Raw genomic sequence first — 13740 nt, 5'->3', positions numbered from 1 at the left:
TGTACTTCACTCGGACAATGCATGAACCTTGATAGAATACTTACAGCATACAACATATCGGGTCTTGTTACTGTAAGATACATTAAACACCCAATAAAACTTCTAAAGTATGTTTCCTCCACCTTTTCAGTTCCATCATCTTTGCTTAGTTTCTTTTTTGGGTTCATGGGAGTATTCATCTCTTTGCAATTTTCCATTTTGAATTTCTTGAGAATTTCCTTCGCATACTTCTTCTGGCAAATGAAAAACTCATCTTTTCCCTGTGTAATCTTCATTCCAAGAAAATAAGTCATTAGACAAAGATTAGACGTTTCAAAATCTTGCATCATAGCCTGCTTGAACTCAACAATGAGCTTTGCGCTGCTTCCTGTAATCAAAAGGTCATCGACATAAAAAGAAACAACAAGAATCCCACTGTTATTGTGTTTAACATATAGTGTGAATTATGAAACACTTTTCCTAAAACTAAGGCTAAGAAAATAATCATCTAGTCGACTATACCAAGCTCTTGGTTCCTGTTTTAGGCCATAGAGAGTTTTATGTAGTCGGTAGACTTTCTCTTCTTTTCTATTTGCAACAAAACTTTCAAGTTGCTCGATATAGATTTCTTCTTCAAGAACTCCATTAAGAAATGTGGATTTGACATCCATCTAGTGCACTTTCCCACCACATTATGCAGCAATAGTAAGAAGCAACCTGATTGTGTCGAGCCTAGCAACTAGAGCAAACATGTCATAATAATCAACACCAAAAATCTGTGCATACCCCTTAACTACAAGTCTTGCCTTGAGCTTGTTAACAGAACCATTAGCATTCAAGTTTATGCGGTAAATCCACTTCACACCGATGATCTTTCTATCTTAAGGCTTTTCCCCAAGCTGCCAGGTCTTGTTCTTCTCAATCATTACAAGATCCTCCTCCATTTCGGCTTTCCACTTAGGATCTAAGACAGCCACATTGCATCTCTGGTATATCTCAGAGAGCAACCTTGTTCCTCTCACATGTTGACCATCAATGTTTTCATCAAAATTTGGTAGATTTCTTGTGATCTGCTTCTGGTTAACTTTTTCCTAGTCCCATCGCTCATTCTCTACAAAAAAATACATCTCTACTTACCATAATGTTTTTAGTATGAGGCTGAAAAATTTTGTAAGCTTTAGAGATAACCAGTAAAGACTCCAGATTTGGCTTTCTTGTCTAACTTGTCCATCTTAACATGTGGAATATGAGAGAAACACAAACAACCAAAGATTTTTAATTTTTTTAACGACGGCTTATGGTCGTGCCATGCCTCAAAAGGTGTCTTGTCGTCAACTGCTTTAGTAGGCAATCTGTTCAGCAAAAAATAGCAGTGTTTGTTGCTTCTGCCCATAAATATTTTGGTAGGCCTTTCTCATATAACAAACACCTCGACATCTCCATTATCATCCTATTCTTCCTTTCACTAACTCTATTCTGTTGCAGAGTATACGGGGCAGTGAGTTGATGCTCAATACCTGCATTTTTGCAAAACTTCTCAAATCAATCAGATGTGTACTCAGTACCATTATCTGATCGAAGCATTTGCATCCTACAACCACTTTGATTTTCTACCAAAGCTTTGAATTTCCAGAACACTTCAGGTACTTCAAATTTGAACCTAAGAAAATAAATCCAACGCATTCTTGTCATATCATCAATAAATGCTATAAAATATTTACTTCCGTTAAGAGAAGAACTTTTATGTGGTCCACACAAATCAGTATGGACCAACTGAAGCTTCTTCGATGCTCTCCAGGTTGCCTAGGCAAAAGGTATCCTGCTTTGTTTTCCAAATTGACATGTGTTGCAGCTTGTGTTTTTGTCCTCCATGGGTGGTAGTCCTAGAACCATATCTCTCTTTACCATGTGCAAGAGTGCCTTGTGATGACAATGCCCGAGTCTCTTATGCCATACATTTGTTGTCATCTATTGGCTCAGATAGGCAGCCGACTTCCCCTCCATTGGATCAAACGAAAAGTTTTTTCCTCTCATCTTAACTTGGAAGATTTCTTGACCCTTTGGATCAAATATCACACACTTTTTGTCCCCAAAATTAATCTTAAATCCATTCTCCAAAAGTTGTCCTATGCTCAACAAATTTTGATCAAGTTCTGGAACAAAAAGTACATATGAAATAAACTCTGTACCTGAGCGGCTTTCAATAGCTATTGTTCCTTTTCCTTTGGCAAAAAGATAATCACCATTACCGATTCTGACTTTAGAGATTGCAGACTTGTCTAAATATTTGAAAATCTCCTCATCATGAGTCATATGATTTGTAAAACAGCTATCAATTAGCCAGGACTTATTTGAGATGCTACTTGTAAAACACGATGCGACAAAAAGTTGATCTTCTTCCTGATCATTAACAACTTGAGCCTCTAGATCTTGCTGTTGAGTTTTGTTCTTATAGATGATCGCTTCATGTCCAAACTGATTGCACTTATTGCACTTAGCATCAGGCCTCTTCCAACACTTGAAAGGTACATATCTGAGCTTGGCGCAATGCTTACAAGGAGGACAGTTTCCTTTAAAACCACCTGTTTTGTTTTTGTTGTTGTGTGTTGCACCTTCTCCATCAGTTGGTTGGTACTTCTTCTTCTTCTTCTTCTTCTTAGAACGTCTATCATCATGATGCTTGGCTGGTAAGGCACCTTCTCTTTCTTGTCTCATAACACACCATTACTCTTGCGCTTAAAAAGCACTTAAGAGCTTTGCAAGTGTGATCTTGGACAAGTCCTTAGTATTTTCAAAGGTTTTTATGGTAGCGTCAAATTTTTCAGGCGCCGTTACTAGGATTTTCTTAACGACCCTAGAATCATTGAAAGTGGAACCAACAATCTGATGCAATTTGCTAAATTAAGAAGTCTAACTGAGTACTCCTTTATGGTTTCACTTTTTTTCATCCTTTGCAACTCAAACTCACGTACCAGATTCAACACTTTCATCCCTCGAATCCTTTCATCTCCTTCATACTCAGTCTTAAGATAATCCCATACCTCTTTCGCTGATTTCAGAGACATGATACAAGTGAAGATATTAGATAAAACTGTGGTAAATAAGCATGCCATTGCTTTTGATTTCCTAGTATTCCTCTCCTTGTGAGTTTTAATCTATGCAACCATGGAATTGTCCGGCAAGGGAGCTATCTCGTATTCATCTTCAACAGCTTCCCGAAGATCCAAAGCTTGCAGATATATTTGCATTCTTACTGCCCAGATTTGATAACTTTCTCCATCAAAAGTTGGTAATGCCATTGAAGAAAAATTTGCTTCTCCTTCATGGTATCCACTGGATTAGATTGATGCATACACTTATAGGTCCCTTAAGATTAAAGCTCCAATACCAATTGTTGGTTAAAACCCGTTAAAGGGAATAACGCAAGAATTCAATTCTATAGCTAGCCGCTAAAACAGAGATGGAGTTTGAAGAAGAGAATATGCAGAGAGACAGATTATTTTCTTGTTAAAAGGCGTCTTTAATTGATCATACTACTACAACTAAAAATAGGACAAAGAAACAACCTATTTCTACCAAAATTAAAATAACTAATTAGTTTCCTACCAAAGATAGGACTCCTAATTTAACTAGGATTGTACGTAAAAAAAAAAAACTGGAGAGAAAAAAAAAAAGAAAGACATGCATTCCTAAAGCAACTCTCAACATTAATCAATTAACTAAAAGTATGCTCTCTTTAGCAATTTAAGCTTTCAGATGAGATTGATCACACATTTCAACTTAGTACAGAAGCCATGCTTGTTATCGTTCTTGATTTAACCAATACAAGGGTCCCATGTTATATTGTCCATGCACTAGATATCCAATTTTAGACGTGGAATAGGGTATTGAATAGATCACATTGGTTCATACAATGGACAAGCTATCGTTTTTCTACAATGGACATTGCTCTTTAGTTAGATGTTTCCGTTTACCCAGGGTTTGCTATGCCTCGTCATATTTTGATGGTTGTAGCTATCTCATATAGTATGTAGCTATGTGCTTTAAATAAACCTTGGTTTTGTTGAAGATGTCTGTATCTGTGCATTTGCAGCGAGAACACAAAAATGTGCTGATTGCCACTTCATATTTACACCTAAAGCACAAGGAGCAAGTTAAATATTTCAATGACCTTCGTGCGATGAACTCAAGAATTTTACTTTCTGGTCCTGCAGGTTTGTTACTTTCACAGTAATTAGTTAACTTATTTTGTATTTGTCATGATTTCATTTTTCTCACTGGAATGCATGGAAGATATTAATCTATGGGTACTGACCAGTCCTGCTTTTATTTTCCAGGATCAGAAATATATCAGGAGATGCTGGTGAAGGCACTTGCACATTATTATGGAGCCAAATTGCTCATTTTTGATAGCGAAGCTTTTGTAAGATCAAATACTCATACTCTTTTGAGGGACATTGCAAAATTAACCTTAATTGTTTTTCTTTTTTTGTTGTTCTTGACCCCCCTTGAAGTACTACTAGAGTACTAGTAGCATTTAAGACATACTTCTGTATAAGTTCTCTATATATTATAGTTATTAAACATTCCAACATTGCAATTTGCTGTGTCTTTTCAAGTTATAAAGGGAAAGACCTATAAAGGGGCTATAGACATATTGAGGGGAAGCAAGGACAGTAGATGCAACTTATGAAAGCTTCTTTTCTTCTTTCCTGGGGGTTGATTTTGCATGTCATCAATCTTATTTCTACGAGTTAGAGTTCTTTTCAATTAAATCTAGAGTCATTGGCCTATTAAAATTTTTCATGTCAGTTTCTAGTCTTTGTTACTTCCTTGGCTGCCACTCTTGCTTTTTTACTGAGGTTGTTAGATGCAAATCATGGATATGTTTTCATATCATTCAGAGGCTTTCTGTGAGGGATGCTGAGACAATGAAAGGCACTGAACCATCATCTAGCCAAGCTGCTAATGACAACATAACCTCTTTAGCCGGGCCATCGAGAAACACCATCTTTATGACAGACTGCCCTTTGGTTAGCCCCTTGTTTTTGAATATTAAGGAGTTAAACTTTTTTCTTCAGCTTTTTATGTTTTCTAAGATTAAAAATATAGAAAAAAGAACTGGGGGTCTATTTAAAACAACCACTCGACTTCACCTGAGGTAGTGATGTGGACTGCGTACACTTTACCCTCCACATACCCCACTTTTTGGGAGTATACTAGGTATGTTGTTGTTTCTCTTTTTACTGATAACTGATGTTGATGATGTTTAGGTGATAGAGTCAGATTTATTGGCTCTACTTCTGGTGCACATGACTCGACTCCCATCAGGTAAATTCTAATTTTCGTAGAAACCTCAACACCAACTCTTTTGTACTATAAAATGATCTATTTTTTCTTACATTTAAACAAATTTCTGATGTTATTTTGTGATGGTCTGTTTGTCATCTTTCCGGTTTCTCATAAACGAAAATAATCATTATTGATGCATATTTCTTAATGTCATCGATGAAACTGCTTTATCCAGGAAAAAGAAAAAGAATCACTCTTGATACATTTGCTAGTAACTATGTGTCCTTTTAGTCATCCCTAAAAGAATGACATATTTCTATATTTAGTTCTCCCTCTTGTTTCAATTTGTTTGCTTTACTATCTTTTTTAGCGTGTTTAAAAAAATGCGTCTTTCCTAATTTGGCAACTCTTTAGTTTCACCATCTCACATGATGTGTTAATACCACAACATTAAAGGGCATTCTAAATACATTATACATATCTTTAGATTAAGATTACTATCTTAAACTTCATGTCAAGTCAAACTATGACAAACTAATTGAAACTGAGAGTAATAATTTACCATTAAACTTTCCATTTTACCATTGATGAGATAGTTTATAGCCACATAATATCTATGATTTGTTTTAGACCACAAGTTTCAAAAGTCTTCCTTTCATTTTTAAACTACCGTGCCAGTCAAACATCTTCACATTAATTGGGATAGAACTAAGAAGTATCTGTTACTTCCTGTTTCATTTGGTTAGTTTATAAAATTAAGACATAATCTTTATTTTTCTGCATTTGTAGGCAGTGAATTGTTCTTTATCTCCTGTACCACATCTTGTTCTGCAACCTCCCATTCATATGTTTTAGTACAATCCGAGGCTGTTATTTTCAACCTTCTCTGTCTTGTTTCATTGTTCCAGGGGCCCAACATTTGGAGCTATAGGGAAGATTGTATTGTCTTTCAAAAATAGTCCATCAGCAAAGGTTGGCGTCTAATTTGATAAACCCATCCCACGTGGCGTCAACTTAGGTGGTCTTTGTGAAGATGCTCATGGATTCTTCTGCAAAGGTACTTTTGGAATGCCATTTAACTATTTTCCTTTAGTTAATTAAGTTAACGTCATTCTTAAGTGCACAGTCTTTGTTCTACTTCCAATTCATTTTACCATCTCTTCCTCTCAGTCGATGAACTGCGATTAGAAGGCACTGGACTGGATGATCTGGAAAATTTACTTGTTAAAACATTGTTTGAGGTGTGATTTCTTTCAATGAGTATTAATAGTGCTATGTGGGATTTCTGTTCCTTTCTTTTTCTATTTTGGTGTAAACTTATAGTCTTTACATTTCATTCCACTTTTTCAGGTTGTATCCAGAGAAAGCAGAAATTCCCCAGTCATATTGTTCATGAAAGATGCTGAGAAGACGATGGCAGGAAACTCAGTGTCATATTCAACGTACAAAAGCCGGCTTGAGAAGATTCCAGATAATATAGTGATCATTGGGTCTCACACTCATACGGATGACCATAAGGAGGAAGTACTAATTTTGAGATCATAATGCCCAAGAATAAATACCTTTGATTAGATCTTTTCGTCTCATAATGTTTATACAGTGGCCTGTTATGGAAATTTCTTATGGATTAAATTTCTTGGCTTTAGTAGCTATCGGTGCCAAAACTTTGTGAGACTGATGCTTGATCGGGAGGATGAGAGGTGATTCTTATTATAGCAAAAAGTTCAAAAGATCAACTTTGAATCACAAAAGTGACATTAGTTTAGCTATATATATATATCAATGCATGCATGCACATGCAGCATACACAGACACAGACACAGACACAAACACACAAATCATTTTCACACACACATATATATGCACACTACATAGTGTGGCATACACTCACACTCTCAACAAAAACAACAAGAAGGACATACCCAATGTAATCCCACAACTGGAGTATGTGAGGGTAGTATGTGCGCAGACCTTACCCCTACAAGGTAGAGAGACTAGTTCTGATAGATCCCAGACTCAAGTAAAAGCATTACAAAGCAAAACAATTTGAAAGAATGACCAACGTTATTAAAAGCGAGAAGCACCAAAAAGCTCTAAGGTCCGTAGGGGGTGCTACAATCCCACATTAGTTGGGTATTTGAGTTGCGGTTGTTTATACGGACTTGGGTAAATACTAGCTAGCCCTTGGGGTCAAGTTATGGCCAATGCCATATTTTTATACATATATACTCTCTCTACTCGAAGAGAGTGGTGGGGGAGAGGAAGAGTGTGCATTAACTCTTTGCTAAAGTTTAAGTCATCCTTTCAATTGCTTGACAAAATAAGGCCTAAACATGCTTTTCCATTTTACTCTTTGCAGTCACATCCTGGAGGATCGCTCTTCACCAAATTGGGCAGCATTTTACATGATCTCGCCTTCCCGGTATAAGCTCTTCAATTTTTTTAATAATTTTCAATTAGTTCTAAAAATATCTCATAAATGAGGATGTCGAATTATAAATAACGGGAAAAGAACCTTGCTTTACATGTAGCCTGTAGGCCTGTGTTCTTTTTCATCTTTTCTTTTTTTATTTCTTTTTGGGGGTCCTGTTGAGCATTTTGGAGGCTTTACTTTTGGAAGCACGATATGTCTTTTATATTAAAATAAGGCATTTGGATACGAATTACTACCTTGTTTGTTTGGAAACTAGACTTATTTTGTAACAATCTAAAAGGATTTTCAGAAAATAAACCATCAAAATGATCTTGTTTTTTAAAAGCAGCTACTTCTTTGATAATTTTCTCAACCAATATTTTATAAAACCAAACCACAAAATAATTCTAATTCTAACTAAATTCCTCTTGCTTATGGCCGTGAATTAGGCCTTTATTGTCCTCATATTCTTTTAAAATAATTTTTCTAATTCTACATCGTCTTTCGGTTCCTTTCCTCTTCATTTTAGGCACTTTCCGCTTCACCAACTTTAGTGTTTTTTACATTTTTTAAAAGAAATTTATCTTATCCAAAAAAGTGTCATTTACATTGGAAAACCCTGGATATGAGCTCTGATCCTGCACAGTTCCCTTTCCTCCAGCTGAATTTGCCCTTGTGTTGAATAAACACTGCCATATGACAACTTAATTGTCTTTTAAAACACTGAATCTTGATGTGTTCAGGATAGTTTCGGCAAGATGCAAGACAAGGGGAAACAGATTGCTAGTACAAATAAATTTCTGACCAAACTTTTCCCAAATAAAGTGGTTATCCACATGCCACAGGTCTGTTTTTTAAATTCTATAGAATTTTAAATTCTTTAGCAAATCACTGAGTGGCTTTGAGTATTGCAGGATGAAGCACTTCTGTCGACTTGGAAACAACAATTGGATCAAGATGCTGAAACCCTAACAGTGAAAGAAAATTTTAATAGCTTGCAAAGAGTAAGGCTTTCTGACCTTTAAATTAAAGTTATGAATGCCCAATTCAGAAAGTTCTCTATGTCTACAAAGTCAAATGGAGCCTTGACTGCCCAAATATGTTTCCAAGGCCAGTTGGACCCCTGTGTAAAAATAATAAGTTGACCTTACTGTAAAGATCGTCTTACTGTAGCCTTCTGAAACTAAAATTCCACCCTTGTTGACTCAACACATCTGCTCTATATTTCTGATTTCCATAAAAATGCTGTCAATGTATTTCCAGCATTCTGAGACTAGGTTACTGCTCTCTGATATTCCTTTTTGTTTAAATTGTGTGAACCAGTTGAATGATTCATTTCAATAGATTAATGACATGACTTCTATCTTTAACTACTTATTTCTATATGATGGCCGCTCTTATATAGGTTCTGAATCGGATTGGATTAGAATGCAACGGACTCGAGACATTGTGCACAAAGACCAAAATTTCTCTGTTAAAAGTAAGCTGATGCGTGGGATACTTTAGATTCTCAATATTATATCGTCACTATGTCTTTTAGATCTTTCAAAATCACTACCACATCCATGTTAATCCGACACGATTTGGGTGTGGTTGTAGGATCTATATAGTATTTGGTCGAGCTAACTTATGTGCTTTGATTATACTAATGGCTAAGAACTATAGGTTGATTGGATATTAAGTGTTATCAGAGAATTAAACAATTCTAATTTTAATTTAATAACTTATATTAATTGTCAAAAGTTTACTTATATACATGTTGCAATATATATTTATTGGTTGTATCTTAATACTCGTACCCATACTCCTATCAGTGTCCTCAAATCATAAGATTTAGCTGTTGATGAAAATCTGAATTCTAGATGCATTACATCAATGTAAATATCGCTTATATCCCTCATTTCCAAAAAAAAAAAAAAAGGAAGAAAAGACAATTAAGTAATCCAGATGCTTTTATGCAAGAAGAGCTGAAGTTAATACTATTTTTGGGTGCTTGAAGGCACAGAGAAGGTTGTTGGATGGGCGTTGAGCCATCATTTGATGCAGAACCCTCAAGCAGATGTTGACATGAGGCTTGTTTTGTTTCCTGTTAGGTAATTGAAATAGCAGCATCTGATATTCTCCTATCCGTGATTTTCTTTCACTGTAATAATTGTTTATTTGAACAATTGTGGAAATCTTTTGCGATTTAACAGCATTCAGTATGGGTTGGAACTCTTACAAGCTAACAAAAATGATACCAAGAGCTTGAAGAATTCATTTAAGGGGATTATAATATTCCTTATCTGATGCTTCGCGAAATTTGTATAAAAAGCTCCTTGATTTGATATGGCAGATACTGACTTAGGAACTGATGAACTAATTTGTGTCCAACGCAGGATGTTGAGACAGACAATGAGTTTGAGAAGGCACTTCTGGCTGATGTCATTCTCCCCAGTGATATTGGGGTGACATTTGATGATATCGGTGCACTTGAAAGTGTCAAGAATACATTAAAAGAGCTGATCATGCTTCCCTTACAAAGATCAGAACTTTTCTCCAAGAGTAAACTAACCAAGGTGTACATCTGTAATTTATCCATATTTTTCTCGTCTAATTAGATTAGTTTGTATAAAAGCTTGGAAGTACTTGACCTTTTTGTTCACGGATCAATTACTCCAGCTTTGTTTTTATCCATTTGTTTTTCCCACTAAAACAAGACTATTACCTAATAATATTGGTTTGAGTTTGACTACATTACTTCCACAGTTAACTTGAAGATAAAGACAGTTACCAATATTTCTTATTACTCTTTGGTTTGCTTCTTGTTACTTCCACAGTTAACTTGAAGATAAAGACAGTTACCAATATTTCTTATTACTCTTTGGTTTGCTTCTTGCTTATAATTTTTCTCAACTTCATCTGAGAGATTTGATTGGAAGTTTGTGCTTGATGAAAAATGTTTCTCCAACTGTTGTTTCTCCTTTTGGGACTTGAATTTTCAAGCATTATCTAGATATTTGTAATTATTTATGAAAATATTTCTCTTCAATTTTGTTCGCAGCCCTGCAAAGGAATACTTTTGTTTGGTCCTCCTGGAACTGGGAAAACCATGCTGGCAAAAGCAGTTGCCACTGAAGCGGGAGCAAGTTTTAATAATATTTCAATGTCAAGTATCTGTTCAAAGGTTTGTTTGCTTGGAGCTTATTTGTGGTCTATTGAGTATAGGTGATGTTGTTCATAGTAGTTTCTTCGCATTAGAACAACCTTAATATTTTTCTTTTCCAATGCCGCAGTGGTCTGGTGAGGTTGAGAAATGCATAAAAGCTGTCTTCTCGCTGGCTAGTAAAATTGCTCCCAGCGTTATTTTTGTAGATGAAGTATGCTTCCTTAGACGTTAGCATATTTTTTTGATCTTTCCTGCTTTAAAATTCTATCCTTTTTCTGATCCCTTTTGTCTCCTATTTGTTTATGTGGCTTTCTCAAGGTTGATAGTATGCTGGGACGGAGGGAAAATCCAGAAGAACATGAGGCAATGCGCAGATTGAAAAATGAATTCATGGTGAATTGGCATGGGTTGCGCAGAAAGGATACTGAACGAGTTCTGTTACTTGCAGCAACAAACAGGCCATTTGACCTTGATGAAGCTGTTATAAGGCGACTGCCGCGCAGGTAAAAGAGGAACGACTAATTTGCAGATATTATTGAAGAAATTATTTTTAACACTTGGTTAATGCTGTTTTCATGTCTTTTCTGTACAGGTTGATGATCAATTTACCAGATGCTCCAAACAGAGAAAAAATTCTAAAAGTGATACTCGCAAAAGAAGACTTGGCTCAGGATGTTGATCTGGAATCAATTGCAAATATGACCAATGGATATTCCGAAAGTGACCTTAAAGTGTCTTTGCTATTCATGTTTGCTTGGATAAATAACTAGTCCTTGTTTCATTGTTCTGAAGTTTGAATTTGAAGTGTTTTCTAATTAACTCCATTATTATGTAGAATCTGTGTGTAACAGCTGCATATCGACCCATTAGAGATATCCTAGAAAAGGAAAAAAAGGTACTACTTTTCTTTTGTTGATGTGTGTTCACTGACACATGCACGAGTGATTGATTTCACAGCTCAGGATAAACATAATTTTGAGGGCCAGCTCACTTGATGAGCTCCCCTATTGTAATAAATGTTTAAAAAAATATCTAACAACCTAAAAGAAAGGCGCAATATAGATTCCACACTGATTAATTTGGCTATTCTGTTCATTTGATTTGAATTGTACTTGCAAGTATGATATAAAGGCAATTCTGGAAGCCCTTGTGTGTACATATATGTGTGCATGTGCGCGTGCCTCCTTTGTATACCTGCTAAAACAGGCATCTAATGCTTACATTTGATTATAGGAACAGGCTGCAGCTAGTGCTGATGGTGGACCACCTCCAGCACTAAGCAGCAGTGCAGACTTACGGCCACTGAATATGGACGACTTCAGATATTCTCATCAGCAGGTGAGTTGAAAAATTCTGATGGTGTCTTTAAACTTTCTAATTATTGAACTGCATAAGGGTGTTGACGATTGGAGTACTGTGATCGGCGGTTCTTGTAGGTTTGCCCAAGTGTTTCATCTGAATCTGCAAATATAACCGAGCTTCTTCAGTGGAATGATCTGTATGGAGAAGGTGGATCTAGAAAGAAACAGTCCTTCAATTATATCATGTAAAGGGGGCTTTTGGGTTCATTTGTACAATGAGTTTATAGGTCTCTTAGACAATAAGTTTTGACATGTTACAATGGTGGAGTAGGCTTTCACATACAGTTACTTTATGTGCTTTGACCTTTTGCTAGCTACTTGCAGAGGATGTTCAGTCCTGTCAGAAAATTGACAGAGCTTCTAAGATTCTCCAAAATATTTTTTAGCTTAGATGTCTACCTTATCCAAATATTTTAACTAGAGTAGATGTCTATGTTTATTATTTGATACCTTGTAAATAATAAGTACGTTAACGATGTGTACATTGATTTGAACCTGAAAAATCCATTTTGTTGCAAGTCAATGATATGTTGGAGTTGCATGCAGAGTATTGCAGCTCTGATACCATGAAGAATTAAGTGATCTTAATACGAATCACCATGAACAACTAAGCAAGGAAGCAAGAAAGTAAGGAAGAGAGGAAGAGAAGAGAGAACAAAGAAGATCATAGAGTATTAACCAACAATGTAATTTTGTTATTCAAGTTGTTATCCAATAGTACATGATACATGTGTATATATATTATATATGCAATTAGTGAGCTAAGACTACTAGTAGGTTAGTTGGTTGGTTAGTGGTGAGCTAGAGGTTAGTTATAACCAACTTCACTGAGTCGTTGCAGTAGTAATTTGACATAGTTGGAACACATTTAACTACCTGCTTCAATAGTTTGGTTTGGTGTATAAAGGATAGTTCTGTATTTGAGAAATGGTTGTGCTCGTTAGTTGTATACCTTGTATATTTTCTGATGACAAATTTTGGGTTACTATTACTATAACAACCCGTATTTCGGGCTAGAATGTAATAACTGTCGTTTCTACACATAATAGTTCCAAAAGACAATAAATCCTATGCAAAATTAGTGTGTTAATCAATTATGTAGTGTGGGAATCTAGTAGAGCGTGAATTGAGATCATAAGGGTCCCTTAACTCAAAGACGAGTTGAAAACTTTCCTATGGTTTGAGTTTTAGTGAGCGTCTACACTTTGGGTCAATTTCCATCAACCATAACTTCTCATACATATCGAATTAGAGGGCCTACTATATATCAAATGAAAGTTCTTTGAGTCCTCTTTCCAACGATACAAATTTTGCCTAAATCCGATAACCGAGTGAAAAGTTATAACATTTTTCGTGAGAGGTAGTGGGCTGCCGTGATTGCTCCGCTCGGCGGTGCAATAGCGGTGAAGACAATACCGCTCCGCGGTATACCTTCAAATCGGAGTCTTCCTAAGGCAGTAGGTCACCGCTATTAGCCCGCTCAGTGGTGCTATAGCAGCGGGACCAATACCCCTCAGCGGTAAGCCTCAAAATCGGAATTTTTCTGT

The 13740-nt window shown here is 36.0% G+C and overlaps 1 pseudogene; it reads left to right on the top strand.

Annotated features, from left to right (window-relative positions):
• The first annotated feature begins 3136 nt into the window (after positions 1-3136).
• LOC107873905 lies at positions 3137-12698 on the top strand (annotated as a pseudogene).
• Positions 12699-13740: the final 1042 nt, after the last annotated feature.

The sequence above is a fragment of the Capsicum annuum genome, chromosome 6 (genome assembly GCF_002878395.1).
Source record: "Capsicum annuum cultivar UCD-10X-F1 chromosome 6, UCD10Xv1.1, whole genome shotgun sequence".
NCBI lineage: Eukaryota > Viridiplantae > Streptophyta > Magnoliopsida > Solanales > Solanaceae > Capsicum > Capsicum annuum.
The sequence above is the reverse complement of the archived record's forward strand: the minus strand, read 5'-3'. Positions and strand labels throughout refer to the sequence as shown.